Here is a 16,425-nt window from a genome sequence, read left to right as displayed (position 1 = left end):
ACCACCACCACCAGCATCGTCCGTTCGTATCGTGGCTAGACACGCGACAACAGAAGGCATACAAAGGCACCAGGCGCCGCCCTGCGCCTCATCCATGCTTGCGCTTACCTAGTCGATGCGACCTGGGCCACCTCCTTGGTCCGGTCGTTGGGAAAAGCCTCCTCAATTAATGTAATTAACTCTGGGGCGGCTTTGGGCGACATTAGCATACCCATGCGGGGACCAATTGCGGGTGAGCATCATATGTGAAAGTCCCAGTCCAGCCCCCAAAGCCGAGGCTAGGGTTCGCGACCAGCATGCATGCAACTTGCCGGGAGACCAGTAGTCGGACGCACAAAACTACTAAGGCCCTTGGGTTACCCAGAAGGGTGGGGGGTGAAGTGGCCACGTGAATGTTATAATCCGCTCAGCCGCTGTGTGTGTTTGCTGAGGGAAGAAGCGCGTCTCAAACGAATAATTGATTCGTGACCGGTCCCGTTTCTTCCTACCGTTCCTGCGGAGCCGAAGCGAGTGGTGGTGGTTCTAAATCATTTCACCTCGTTTGGCCCTCCCTAAAGGGCATCCCCCATGGCAGGTCGGGCGCACCGTCACGGCGAGCACCGAGCAGCACCGTTGATGCATGAGAACCAACCGTTTGGACACAGGCAGGCAGGTTACTTCGCGTAATTAGTTTTGGAGTACCACTTCGCGGAGCGCATAAGGTCCTTCTTACGTGGCTTTTCGGGTGGACTGTTCGGTGCCCTCCAGGTGAGTCTACAGGTTGATGTGGTTTGTGTCTGTGGGGAAGACAAATCAGGATGTTCTAATCAATCGATGGCACTTTATCATTGTACTTATCTTAAACTGATAGCGAAAATATTTGAATTGAGTTAAAATGTTAAGTGTCTTCAAATTGTATTTAAATCCTTGTAACTTACACCTGCGAGTAAGTGGAAAAGGACGCTTAATAGAATTCTGTCATCATTACCTCGGATCGACAGGAAAGGAACCGCAAGCTTTGGTACAGGTGCGAAAATCCGTCGTCCCTTTTTCCTGTCGCGCCTCCACACCGTTCGCTGAACGCTAGAGGTAGAGGTTCTCTGGAGTAGCCACGATGGCTTGTGTGCCTCGTGCAAACAAATAGCAGCAGCATTGGCTGGCAATTTATATCCTTCCGGGCTTCTTCCCCGCCCCGGAATCGACCTTATACGTGTGAGTGTATGGGTTGTTGGCGTGAGTTGTGTGAGGTCTCCACTACTGCCAATGGCCAGAGGGTGGAATCCGGACGCCGTGCATCGTCCGCGTCCGTCCGGTGTGTGTCACGCTTGTGGCTTTTTTTTTTCAATTTTTCCTTTTTCTCTAGCTGCTGCCCTGGGGAGCCAGCTTTGGAAGTATGCGGCATGGTCAGGGGAAAGTCGGGGAACAAATATAACATTTGTTCACCGAAAATTTGACATTCGGCTCGTGGGTTTACTGCAAGGAAAGTGGAAAGACACGAAGCATCACAGTACAGGGGGACACCCTCTTCGAAGATATGATTTGAATTGTCGTTGGTCTGTGGTCTGAACCCTCGGAGTTGTACTAGCTTGTATGCTTATAGTTTGTGTTTCGAGGGGTTGTAGAAGAGCCTTTCTTAAATAACTTGAAATGGGGTTTTTTTTATTAAATCAAAACTACCTAAAAGGACAATTTATTTGCGTCAAATGATGGTACAATTTTAATTCATTCAACATACAATTCAAGTGTTGGATTAATTCAAAGAAAGCATAAATCAATTGATTTACCATTCGACTTAAATACAAAGGAGATTCGTTTAAGGTTTGAGAGGGGTCTTCTATCCATATAATCCAATTTTGCTTATTCGTGTAGTTATTTCGATCTTACGGCAATAGATGCAGTGCTCTATATATTTTTGTATCGTAAGTAAAAGTTCACAAACAAAAGGGATTAAAAGAAGTCTCTCACACGAATTAAAACTAGAAAAACCGCAAACAATATACTTTAAACCATCGCATAGTATAGGCCCATAACCGTGCAACCTTAATCCCACTGCTGCTCCTGCTCCTTACTGACCACTGGCCTTCCTGTTCCTTTTTCCGTTGGCGCATTGTTTGCCCTGGGGCAGAGTTTGTGGACTGCGAATTCCTTACCGTACCCGGCCGGGCGGCCACACCGGAGACGGGGATTTGTGGTGCGAAAAGAAAGGAAGGCGGAAAAGTCCGAGAGCTGCACATATTACGATTTCGTGTCGCACGGAACCGTCGCTTTATTGCAAGTTTCTGCAATCCACCATGCGACGCACCCGTCGGTCGGTCGGTCGGCCGGTCCGAAACGAAGCCAACGGAAGTCAGAGGCCACTGGTCGCGTCCACGACCACGCCAGCCATATTGACCCAGTCACAAAGTCGCCACCAAACAGTAGCGCAGCAGCAGTGGCACCCACCACCGCCAGTTTCCTCTTTCTCAACCCCCGAGAGTGTGGCCCAAAGTAATGCGATAACGGCCTGGCGTAGCGCCAGTACCGTCGCCCCACGGCTCCCGGGAGTGAAAACCGAAAGAAAAAAAAGGGAAAATGGACGTAGAAAATGCCGCCACAAATGTGCACCGGTGGCCGGTGGAGAAGTAAATCCTTGCCTACGCTCTGCCGACTGCACCAAACGTCAACGCCCAGTAGCAGCAGTCACCGACCACACCGACTGATTTTGCCGAAAAATGTTTCCATTTCTCTGGCCCCCCCGGGGGGGCGGGGGGTCACCGTTCCTTGGTGGTACTGACGAGACCAAGATTTATTGAACTCTCGGCACGGGTCGGGTTTCGCGGCATTTGCACACGGGCACCACGCCGCCTTGGCTCTCTCTCTCTCTCTCTCTGGCGCCCAAGTTCCTTCCAAATATTTTTTCCACCACCGGTTCTTCTTGTTCTTCTTCTGTGGATAAGAGTGCACCCGATGCCGGTTTCCGCGTTGTATTTATTGTAACGGAAATGGAATAACTTTCGTCACCAGGTCCACCGCCAACGCCGAGTTTTCGGAGACTTACCCCCCCTGGTCGGTTGCATTCCGCCCGTCCGTTGCGCCTCCATTGTTGGACAAGCGAGTGTGGTTTAGACAACCCGGTTCCCCGGGTCGGCGCTGCAAATGCATCGCCATGCACGCGGACGAGGGGGAGGCAAATATTTTCGGGACACACACTCCTCTCGTAGGTTGTTTTTCCGACGGGGACGGAAAAAACCATAAATTTACTGTGGATATTATCAAACTACAAGCCTTCCCTTTCCCGGCGAAGTGAAGATTACATGGCAGAGCGGAGGAATGTGTGCGAGTGTGATTGAGCATTAAGTTGGTGCATATAGTTTTTGGGGGGCAACATAAATACTGAACGATACATCATAAATTGAGACGGAATTCCAATGGGTGGCACTGGATGGAGAAAAGCCGGCGGAAGTTTATTGATGTACCAGAGGAAAATATTAAACAGTAAACATGGTCTGTGTTTGTTGGCTAGAATGTCTAGTATCTTTCCGTATATTAGTTATAAGTACATGGATTCGTAACGTTTAACAGTGAAGGATATCAAACATCCAGTGAGTGGGTAACTCTGGACGCTTAACAACTATGGAACATTATTCAGTCAGAAGCTACAGTTCAGAGGAAGAATTTCATTTGTTTGAAAAGAAGTTAACAGTTAATGACAGCCAATTTATTTTAGTGAAAAGCTGTAGAATTAGTAGCAGAATTCACACATTTAAACACCGAACGGTGAATTTGAATCCTCTTGGTTGAATTTTAAAACCCTTTGAGGAAGACGCTCCTGAGTTGTGAAAAGCAATTCGTGTAGATAAAGTGGGAAGAGGCCACCGTAACATTTTCATACCATTTCGGCTGTCGAGTCAACGAACTGCCACTAGATTTCGGCATCATCTTCCGGTTCCGATTTCCGACTACCGAACCCACTATCTATCTGACTTGGCTGACACCGGCGTTCGTTCCGTGTTGTGCGAAACGTCGTCGAACCTATCAAATTTCTTGTTTAGATATTTGCGCAAAAGGAACACCGGTTGGTAGTGTCCTCGATATGATATCTAACAGCTCGCTTGAAATTTCCTTTTCGACATCTAACCTTATTTTTTGCCAACCGAGCACAGGATCGGTGACACTCTGGCTGTTCCTGCTGTTCCTGCTGCTCCTAGTTCCATGCTGGCCCCGCTCGGTGGAGGCGCGAAATGGTGAACATTGAATTTAAAAAGAATTCGAAAGAATCGTCAATGGCGGTGGACGACGTGGTGGTTCCCGGTACTCGGTTAACACGCTTGCCACGCTCGGATATGACGGGTCTTCAAAAGTGAGGTGCCTGTGCCGGTTAAACAATGGTAAGAAGGCACCGTAATGAGCCCAAGGAACCCACCCCCTGTCCCCCCGAAGTGACAGTACTGCTCGTCGTTGGCTCCTTCTGTCTTCCGGTGACCTCCAACTAACCGTCGAGAGCTCATTTCTATTATTCTATCGCTTTCCTTCCTGATTGTCGCACTGGATTGTGATTGTGCCGAAAAGCTGTCGGGAATGACTCGCCCGGAGCTGTCAGGGATTTTGGCGAATTTTTCGTACCAAATCAATTCGATTGCCCCGACGTGTCTTTTCTCTGGCACGACAACGTCACACTTGGGTTTGAAGGGGGGAGATTTTGCATTTCCTTGGCCCAGTCGACATAGACGAAGACGACGCTGGTCGAATCTGAATATGACGACGGAACGACGTTTAATTACTCAACAAATGGACAACCAGTGGATGGGGCCACCTGTCTGTGAGGAGGCTCGGGATATCGGAACCGAATCGGTGAAGAAGAAGGGTTTGGCGTTCGATTTGGCAACAGCAGTCCTTTGCACGATGGCGTTTCGACTCATTTTAAATTCACAACGGAAAAATCTGTATGCGGTCTAAAAAATCTGCTTTGATTGCAGCTCGTATTACTTAACATTCTACAGAATTATCATATAACATTAAGACATAACGATTGATGCGATGACCGCGATGGTATTGGCGGCGCACAACAGGCAGTAAATCTTCGCCAATCGATTTGCACCCGGGTCAGAGTGCGCTTTGGGAAGGACAAATGAATGTTGAAGTGACTTGAATTCCTTCTTTTCCCTCCCAGTCCTTGTGCCAGCCGAGCGCATCATTACTGCGCGACCGTAAACATGCCACGGAACGGACACAACAACAGTGCGGAACGGAGCGCGCGTTGTCGGACTTTCGGATTTATGAGTTCATGTTGATTAACGCGCGAGGGCGAAGAAGGAGATCGGCGGGCAAAAAGGCCGCTCTTGGTGATAAGCAAATGCGCTCGGTGGCGGTGATCATGCTGCTGGACTGCGCGCTGATAACCGACCTCGCCTCTCGAAGGATGACCCCACGAGCCACAGGTTATCTCGTCGTCCTCGTCGTCGTCGTCGTCGTCGCTGCAGGCTAGAGAGCATGCCCGGCTGACAACGCCTGAGCATTCTGTTGATTGGTTGTCTGTCATTAAATTAAAAAAAAAAGATTTCCTTCTCCTCATCCTTCGTGGTCATGATTGCCCCGACCCTGTGGACAGGGGATACTGAGCTCCACATCAGCTCCACGTGGCTATCAGGCAGCCAATAGGACCCGGGGAGAAAAACAATGTCTCTCTCTTCCTCTGCAACTGGAGCCGTAGATGCACCTTCAGCCAATAATGATGCAGTTGCGAAACGAATGCGTCCAGTGGAAGATCACCAGCGGATCCATCGCCGGGATGAGGCGCCGGCCAGTCGGTCCACAATCAGGATGTTTAGAAACGGTCAAACGAATCGGAAAACAATCTGGAGCGCGCAGCAGCCCATTTCGGGGTGGGGCGAGGCGGGACGGAGATGAGCTTAATTAATGAGGCAAAGTGCGGGAGGAAGAGCGGAGCGAAAGCAAGGAGGAGAGTTTCTATGCGCATGGCAACGGCTTGCAAAGGATTGCTGGCAGTGGCGCAGTGTCACTACACGGCCGCCATCTCTTCGAGGATGTGCCACAAGTGTCCGAAAAGGGGAATGAATCCGGATGGCAGGGCCGCAATGCGAGTGAGTGGGATGCTGTGTATTGTGTCGTTGGCAAACGTTTTCGCAACGCAACGTGGCATCGGGGAAGATGTTCAATCTGCGCAGCATCCAAAATGGCCGGGCAGGAGTAGGTTCATGTCCCGTTTCTCGTCCATTTTGTAACGTAAGAACGAAGAGTGATGTGGTGCGATTGTGCTTGATGGAAGCGGGCAGTTCCTAGATTGGGTTTTCCAGAATACTTCATCGTCGTCGTTGTGGCGTTCTGTGAAATTGCTTTTTTCCATGTTCTTTTCATTTGTATGTAAACCAATGCAATGGTTACAAACATGTTAATTTTCAAAAGTGAGGAGCATTCGTTATTTGCACCGATAAAATACAGCTCTAAAATACTCTTTTGATATGATTTTGAAAAGCTCATCTAAAATTTAAGGAACTTTTATAAAGAACAATTGTATGTTTGTTTCTTTGCCGCAAAATACCTTTTGCAGACTAAGAACTAAATATGATAATTGAAATATATAACGAAGAACCGTATTTGAAGTTAATTTCCAGGCGAACAAAATGATATTTGTTGTATACCGTTGGCACAAATCGATACATTATTTCCAGTATCATTACAATAGTCATGTTCTCGAAATGTGAGGAATGACAATGATGCAAACATCGTTTTTTGCATGCAACAAGGAGCTGCTACACGTTGCCTTGGATTGGATGGATTTGCTAAATAAAATAATAAAACTCCATCAACAAACACCACGGAGGTCATCGTCTCTCTATCGGTAGTGTGTTGGATTAAAAAAACTGAAAATTCCAATCGCGCGGCTACTATTGAATCGGTGGAATCGGTTCACTCGAGGTCCCAACCTCTGCGCTTCCTGTTTCCGGGCGCAACAGCCAAGGGAGCCGCTGTGCCGAGGTCGACTCTGCTTTCCATGCCGTATGAAAGGTTCAAATTTCCATCTCCTCAAAATAACTCGTCTCCAGAAGCGGAAGACCGAGTGACAACGCCAGTACGGTGTTGACAATCGATCTCTCGATCCATCTCCAGCTTCGACAGTTCCTTGTCTTGTCGTTCTTCGTTTGTCTCCACACATTGGTAAAGTGAAAATTGCTCTAGTCGAACAGGATTTTATCCAATAACCGACCAGAATTTACTGAGAACCAAAATTCTTAAAAACAACACACCCAAAGCCCACTGTCCAGAAGGTGAAGCTCCAGAAATGCAAATGCAAGTCGATTTACACAACGGTTCGTGCCATGGCCGGAGAAGCGCAGGCCAGGCTTCGTCCCTATTCCATGCGCACCATTGGTGGTGGCTTTGACGACGACGGCGACGGGAATGTCGTCCGTAACCTCCGGGGGACGAGGGACGAGGTGTGATCGCTGATTTGAATCGATTTTAAAATTTATGAGCTCGCACCGTTGGGTGGAGGGGAGGAGAGAGCATCTTTCGGGCGTCCTTTCCGGAAGGTTACCGATTCTCGCCGTCTGGCCTGAAATCCGCCGGACGAACGAGGCCGGAATGATGGTCAGGCACGCACCTCTCTCTCACTCCCTCCGCTCGGTGTTAGTCGCCAAGCCATCCACCGGGGGCTCGAAGGGCCAGAGCGATGACAAATGTAAAGTTATGCATCTTTCCCCCGTTCCTTCATCGCGTCGTCTATTCCGGTCGGCAGGTCGGTCAACTCGTCGGCAGTCTCGGAGGAGGTGGCACAGGCACAGGGCACACAGTGGCCACCACCACGGCCACCCGTTATAAATAAGTTCATTTCCATACTCTCCGGTCGCCGCTACCAAGGGTTGCAAAGTTTGGAAAGGTGATGGATGTGGCGCGGTCCGCTCTACGCCTCGGAACGATCGAACGTTGCCGATTGGCTTCTGAGTCGTGTTCGTCGTTCGTTGGTTGGTCGTTCAGTTGACATCGATTACACACGGTTGTGCATGTGTGTGTCTGTATGTTCCGTTGCCACCAATGTTTCACGGTTATTTAAATAAATTTAAAAACATTTGGCTCGATTGCAAACCAAATCATTCTAATCTTCGATCTCTGACAGAAGGAGACATAATCTTGCATCTCTCGGAGTCGATATCCGAAGTCAGCTAATTGATGGGCGTCGATCGAATGGCGATTAACACAATCATTCATGTGACACGAGCGGTCGATTTGTCACGTCACGTGTCACAGGCGAGAGGAAATGGGAAACATTGTAATTGAATGTTTAAGTTAATGTTCTGGAATATTTCTAGCAACTGGTTGTGCGCTAATCCTGTGAACGTATAAGCGAAAACATGGAAAAGCAATAATGTATACAAAACAAAAACGATCAACCTCTATCATTGACACTATTGGTGCTTCTTTTAGCAAAGTGTCCTCAATCTAAGTAAATGCGACTACAAGAGTTCTTTCTCCCTACAAATTCCACTCCAGTCTAGTTCGTTTCGTAATAAGCACCTGTATTTTGCTGACAAACTCTCGAAAAGGCAGACCCTAGAACCTAGCGCTATCGGTACAAGCGTTCAACAACAACGTTGTTTTCGCTCTTCCGGTGCAGTGGTACGCGTAAGATTAGAACGTGAAAAGGTGACCACGATAAAAGGGAACAACTTAATTTTTAGGCTCTCCAACACAAAGAAGGAAATTGAAATTGTGACGTTCCTGGCTGCCTCTTGCTTATGCCTTGAGCTGGAGGTGCTCGGGACGGTTGGAGCCTTTCAAAATCTTAAACCGCTTGTCGTCGTCGATATTAGCTGCAGGGCATATGGAGCTCCCAACGCCACATAGGCACGCCGGTTGGTTCTTCCTTGAAGCCGTACATAGCCGTGCGCCTACCTCGCGCCAAGCGATCGTTGCACCGCCAAACCCTCTACGATGAATCCTTATGCGGACATGTCGGGTGGCCCGTCTGGCTGTCGCCTAGCAATCTCGCGCCACCGCATGGAGTCGCATGGGGGCCCATGGCACGGGAAAATAAGCCCTGGCGAAGCCATGATGAGGGAAAACCGAACCCAAACCCCAAAAACACTTAAATCTTGTCAGTCATCCAAAAACGGACGAATTAGAAATGGAGAAAAGTGTGAACAACGAAAATCAATATCCACACGTTTTCTGGGCGAGAGATTAGAAACAGCATAAATTGTTTGGCCCGCACTGAGAGGCCACATACCGAAGCCGAAGCAGGATATCATCATGCCAAAAATCGGGAAAATGGTGCAGCGATCGAAACGGGGTGGGGGGGGGGGGGGGGAAATGCTGATTCGCTCTCTGCACGCGGCAGTGCACCATTGGTGCGCGGCCAGCCGACCAGGTATGTTTATTGCCCTGGCGATTCGAGCGATTCGAAATATGATATTTAGAAACATTTGTCACGACGGTAGGAATGGCAAGGTTTTTGGACTGGAAGTTGCCGGGGGTAGAAGAGCTCGAGAAGACTTTGCTTGTAGCGGAACGATGTGTTTATGGGGTGTAAGTCTATCGGGAATGTGTGGAATGTTGGATGGCAATACTAAAGTGTGCAATAGGTGTATTTAGTACGGATTCGGATCGCCAACGTTTCAAAATCATTTAAATAACACATATTTGAACACAAATCAATTTTCATCATCTTCGAAGCGTTGAGTTGTTTTTCATTTGCATTAATATTCTCTATTTTTTTTTTCTTACACAAGTGTGTTGTATAAATCATATTTCTAGTATAGCATATTTCACAAATAGCAAATATAGTTCTTAATAATAAAATCTTGTTAGGAGTTTCGGATGATGTGACAGCATGAAGTAAAATATGCTCAATGTTAAGGACACCACCATCCATACGGAAATCCAAACCAATTGCTACGAAACAGCGATAATCACTTATCACGGAGCAACGTCGAAATATCTCAAAACTTGTTAGATCATCGTAATAGGTTCTCGTGAAGATAGCACGAAACATAGTCAAGTTGTTCGCGATTAGATAAGTGAAATCTCCTCTGCATTAAACTCAGTGAAAGATAAGCAAAACATCAGCACAGAGTTTTCGTTGCACCTCAGTCCAACTATCAGTTGACCGGCTGTTGGAATGAGTTGAGAGCGATAATCGATGTCGCCGAAGGAAAACGAATCTCAAATTCATTGCTGGGGAGATAGGGAACTGCTGCTTTATCTGCTTTCGTCGGCCGGGAAATTACGGAATCCCTTTTTCACACGAGTAAACATGTTTCTGAAACATTATCTCATTACAGGTGGCGCTGGCGGTGGCTGAAGATAAGATAGCATTAATTCTCTTCATTCCATGTGTGTACAACGCGAGGATCTTGTTACGATGCGAGTCAAGGAGCTCGTGTATAAGGATCTCGTTAACATAGCTTGTTCGGGTTTGAACCAGCTTCTAGCTCACTCCCAGATTGAATCAATTTAAATGATGTTCCGCGCGATCATTGCTATTCGCTCCGTTGTAACAATGCTTGCTGCCAGCTGCGCGGCGGTAGTACAGCGCCCATCGGTTGCCATTATTGCTCTCCCGCAGCGACATGACAATGTTAATTTTAGCCTCAAGACAAAATCCGGTCCCGGTTGCATCTCTATCTCACTCTCGCCCTGGCTCGCCGTGCTCGTACAGCATCGGGCAATTTGTGAAATCCTGCTGCTACACACGCCTTGCGGTGGCCGAGAAGTACTGCGAGAATGCCCGCGACGACGATCGTTTCATGGTTTCGACTTTGGTTCTCAAATTTATGACCCGAAAGTCCACCAGCCCTGCGTAGTGTCCCGTGCGTAGTGCGATTTGTACGTTCGATTAGGCGTTTTTTTCCGGATCTGCATCTCATCTATTCTTACTGTTCTTATTTGTTTACACACCACGCCATGAACGTGGGTCCGAACGAACTGAACGATTCAGATTAGAATGGTAAAAGCAACTCGCAATAAAAATGGAACCGAGGAATCATCAGTTCTATTTCCCCGCTCGCTCACGCGAGGGACACGTCGAACTAATGATGAAGTTGATCTTACCGGTGGTACCGAGAGGAAGGTGACACACGTGTGACCGCAACGAGCGCCCTCCTGACGCCGGATGGAAAATGATGCGTGCAATCCAAGGCGGTCAAAGTCGTTAAGGCCACGCTGGACCAAAATAGTCTAGGCTAGCAGTTCACAGATGCGTCTTCACTGCACCCCATCGCATCACGTGCGTGTTTTAAGTCTCTCTCTCGTACGGCTGTCAAATGTCGGGCGCACAACACACTTCAATGGAATCGCGGGCACTCTAGGTGCTTTATTATGCCTTTTAATGGTCTATTTTCTCCCTTTAGTTTTAGTATCTAGACTACGATACCAGTACGGAAAAAAACGCAGGAAAGCACTTAGTTCCAATCCAGTTAAAACAACATCAGAGACGCACAAAAAATTGATTTCCGCAAGTACTTTTTTGTCCCAATTAAAGACAACCGGCGAACGGCGGCCTCCCAGGTGATTAATTCGTTCAGGTTATTAATGCAAAACGAGGTAATACCATTTATTGCTAAATGCAATGCTAGAGCGCGGTTTTTTTTTCCTTCGTCGGTTCACGATTCACGTCGAGCGTCAGTGGCAATTACGCGGAGGACAGGTGCCGATAGCTGGCATGCAAAAACCATACAGCTGTGGACAATCTGTTTCGCGGAACGTCACACGAGGTCGCCTGGCACGGATATAATTGATTGCGAGAGGCCACGGTACAGTGAAATCGAATGCTGCGTCGGCCAGGAGATGGAGCTAGATTGGAGTTGCTTCTATGCGCCATGTGATACGTTATGGTAGCTCTAAATCTAAGATATTGAATTGGGTATTATGTTTGCAAGGTAATGTCTGAGTTATTAGATAATTTTCTCGAAAAAAAAACCCGGATTTTAACTAAAGAAACCGAAAATCGCACAGGCTAGCAAAACCAGTCAATAAGATTAGATGTTCAGTTTCGATGTCTTCAATGGCTTACCGTTTAGCTATCGTAGATGCAATACATTTCTTTCAAAAATAGAATCATTTGACTAATCTGTTGCAAACTTATAGAAATATAATTTTCTATTTTATTTGTATTATTTTTTTTTTTAACATTATTACTCAAGTGTAACATTATTTTACTCAAGTGAGGCGAATACATTACGTTCTTAGACGTGCAGAAGGAATATTATTATTTATGTGTTCTCCGAACAAAGGGGAAAGAATAGTTTATTGCAATACATTAATTCAATTTGTAATTTTAAACCTTGTGAGTCAACTATTGGACGCTCTTAGGCAACACCAGTTAAACATTTCATTCGCGGTAGTCCTTCAAAAGGAAGCGAAAGTTTTAGCATTATCATGCATATTGTATTAACGCAGTTTGCAAACCATACAGCCGCGTCGGACGGCAAACAGCAAAAGAGGAACGCCGTGAAATGAAACCATTAATGCCTTTTCACCGTGTGTCTTGATAATCTCATTGCACGAAAGCTGTTCACTTCGCACCTGCAATGCAGCGCCGGCGACGATCGCAATATCGGATCGGCGCCTGCCGTTCGCATGATGAATAGATAAACGAACGATCATAACAAGACACAGACAGTACAGAACGAGGAAAAGGTTGTCCTTTTGGACACGCAACGGAAAGGCACAAAACAAGTTTCTCGCTCGTGCACTACCCTACGGGACCGGCCTTGAAATGCTGATAATGTGACTTGTGGCAGACTTTTGGAGTTTCGATGCATCTGCTGCCCAACAATACGCATATTCTTCGGTGTGCTCATACTCTTTGCACACAACCTTTAGGCAGGCAGGCTGGCAGAAAAGCGGACAGGAAGTGAAATGTTGAAAATAGATGAAGGAATCGAAAGAACTTTCCTCGAATGTGCATCCACTCTCCATCAGCCTGGGGTTGCGGAGCCTGCGGAAAAAGGGTTCACAGAGGGGTCTCAGTGAGGCTCAAATCCATCGAGAGCGGTTCGGGGCTCATCTAACGGATAATTATTTAAAGCGACGCGACAAAACACACCCCGGGATTGCTGCTGATGAGCGAGCGACGACGGAATTCGATTCGTTTCCTCGCCAATCCGCTGCTGATTGTCCTCTTCTCGTTTTTTTTTTAATTTTATTTTGGCGGCTCGCCAGAAATAGAACAGAAAACACGGTGCGCCTGCCACGGTGTGTCACGGTTGTGCGCTCGCGCGAGCCGGGTCGCCAAACATTCCCGGCGGAGGGAGCGGCACACAGTGTCTCAGCCGACCTCGGGTCACCCCACGACACACCTATTCTTCTCTCATCGCCTATGCTCTGGCGTGGCGCGCAGCTTTCCTCCTTTCCGTCGTCAAACGCGACTTTACCTCCTGCGGCTGAAAATGCTGTGAAAATGTTGCCCCAAAACGAATGTGCGATTCTCGCTGGAATGAATAGATCATCTGTGTCGCATAGCACAAGACACGGCCCGGCAAGGTAAGGGCACCGCGCGAGAACAGAACCGACTGCGCGACACCATCTCGTGCTCGTGCTGCTTTGGAAAGCCTCGTCCGTCGTCTAGTGGAGACAAATGGAGCTATATACACCCGAACGAGGAGAAGGAAGCGAAACGCGGTGTGTTCGGTAGTGTAAAGACCTAAAACTTAATTCATCACACTATAAATAGTGTGGGGTTCCTTCTTCTGCACCGACGATTCGCAGCACCGGTCCACGGGTGCGTCTCATTCCCGATGTTGATTAGGATGCGATTTGCATGATTTAAGTAGTAGAAATAGCCAGCAGCGACTAAAACAGACGGCAACAACAGTGATGCGTGTTGGTTGTCGCGGTTTGCATGCACTTCTTGCTGCCTTTTGCATTCTTTTTCGGAGGCTTCGGAGGCATTATTGTGAAGAGCATGGGTAATGGAACATTTAAATCGTCCAAAACATTCTATTCGGCAAATATACAAATTTGTAATGTAACATTATAGACAAAATAAGTGAAAGAACATAATTTGAGAAATGTTAATGCTGTATTTCTACAATCGAGATCGTCATGCTAGTTGACTGCTGGTAATAGCTTAATATCTAAATGAAGAAGCCAATATAAAAAGCATTTGCATGAATACTAACATTTTCAGTACATAACAGATACTAATGAGTACATATTAACAAAAATATAATACGCTTTGCTTTGGTATGATTCTATGGTACATGGAAGCCATCGTCAGAACAGCATCTGTGGGAGCAACATCAGCTTTGGATGCTTTATGCAAAGATAGATAAGCATTGTTATAAGCATTGTAACTCATGTGCATGTGGCAACGTATTGGTTCTTCGATTGTGGTGCCCATGCTTTCCCCCATATCATTGAGGCCACCGCATGTTTGTCGTCAGCTAGATGATACTTATACACAGATTTAATTTTAGTTTCAGACAAAACCCGTTTCCACCTTTCCGTTACATTTAAATCGATCGTGCCACTCTGGATATGCTCTGCAATCATCACTTGTGTGGCTTAATTGAAAATGAAATATTGAATTAAATATGCGCATTCATAAGATATCTTCAGTTTCACATTTATCATATAGCGCCTGTAGCAAGTGAGAGCTGCTATTCCAGTATCAATACATCACACCAGCAGCGAACCAATTCGCGGACACGACGTTCAGTTACTCAGTAGCGTGGTTGACACGCCCAGCTCTCGAGAGCAGTAACACGCACCACACAGCGACACAGGACGCAGGACGCGTCCAGCTTGTCTTGTCACCACCGCAGGTTGAACTGGGGTTCCCGGGGAGAAAGAACAGGTGCTTCGCGGTGCAATGTCAAGGCGCAAGCTGCGCGCTGGCAAATGGCAATTACAGTGCGCGATGTAGCGCTCACAAATGGAACGCAAAAATGCAAAATGCATCAACCATAAGCTCTCGCAGCGTGCCCCTCTGTACCCTGCGCCCTGAGTGATAAATTACAGACTGCTTGTGCTGCTAGTACACTACTCCTGCTCGGGCTGCTGCTGCTGCTGGTCGTCGTCGATCGTCGTTTGCGAGCGCACACCACCACCAACCATACCATCTCACACGTCCATTAGCCGCGCAGTCACTTTTTGATATTCTACGCAAAACATCTCCCCGTAATGCCATGGAATTGATGGGAATGCAAACTCATGGCACACATCGGCACCCGTCTCCCCCCGCCGTTGACGGCGATGAATGATGCCTGGAATTGCAGGCACAGTTTAGCGGGGTAATGAAGAAATATAAGTTAAATCGTTGGCCATTTCTCGTCGGCACCTCGTTTGGAGCGGGATTTGCGATTGACTTGATGGTTTATTTGACAATCTGTGAATGCAATATGTGGTCCCTTTGGCGTGCGCAGCAGTGGATGATCTTCAGTTGTTAGTGATGTAAAATGCCAACGTCGCCAGTTTTATACTCTTATATTGCAAACTAACTGTAGATATTACGCATATGCTTATTGGAACTTATAAAATAACTGCTATAATTTTCAAATAACACAACGAAGCGTTGCTTCTACGTCAAAAGGAACCACACGGCTAGAACAATCATCATTCTAGATCCCCGAGATGATTGAGTGGAAGACCTTTCAGCCATCAAAACGAAACAGCTAGTTCAATACGTACATTCGGCGGTGAAGTGACAAATGGAAAGAAGAAGCCCATACAACTCACGCTGGTATCTCAATTCTCCACTTTCATATCACAAGCCCGCATTCGTTTCAGCACCAAGTGAAGGAGGGTGCGTGCGCCTTGCCGGATCACGCGTTCGCGCTGCAGCACAATCTGTTTAAACACGGCTGGGCCGGAAAAGTCTCCGGACGGGCGCGAACGCCGATCTCCGAAAAGAAGAAGGCGATAGGCACAACGAGGAAAACCCCGATAAAAACACATGTTCACCACGAGGTGGCAGACTTTCGTTTTCATTTTTTTTTTGGTTTTTTCCCCCCCCGTAAGTCGAGTATGAAGAGTCTGTCATGATCGTCCAATAAAGTGGTAGCGCGATACGACGTAGAGGATGTAAAGTCGCTTAACAAAAAATGCTAGTGGAAAAGCACAGACCAAGTTGGTGAACAGACCTTCCTCGTCACTGGATTAACCGATACGAGATGAGGATCTAACGGAGGGTTTGGAGGAGGGTTAAGGGAGGCACAGCAAACGGGTCTAACCAACGCACAACAAGTGGCTCCTCTACTGATGAAGATTTGTATGGAAGATTGAGCACTCGACCACCGCAGCACAGCAAAATGCACACCATCAAACCCCTTCCTCGTCGTGAGGCGATTTCCTGCGTCCCATGCGGGAAATGGAGGACAAAAATGAAAAAGCCAGCGCTTCGAATCGAAAAGGCGCTTCAGAGATGACCTGTGGAAGACAGAGAGAGAGTAGCTCTGGCTTGTAAAACAAACCCCCGAGGCTGGTTTTAGACGCGATAAAGTTGACTTT

Source organism: Anopheles aquasalis, chromosome 3 (genome assembly GCF_943734665.1).
Source record: "Anopheles aquasalis chromosome 3, idAnoAquaMG_Q_19, whole genome shotgun sequence".
NCBI classification, from domain to species: domain Eukaryota; kingdom Metazoa; phylum Arthropoda; class Insecta; order Diptera; family Culicidae; genus Anopheles; species Anopheles aquasalis.
The sequence above is the reverse complement of the archived record's forward strand: the minus strand, read 5'-3'. Positions refer to the sequence as shown.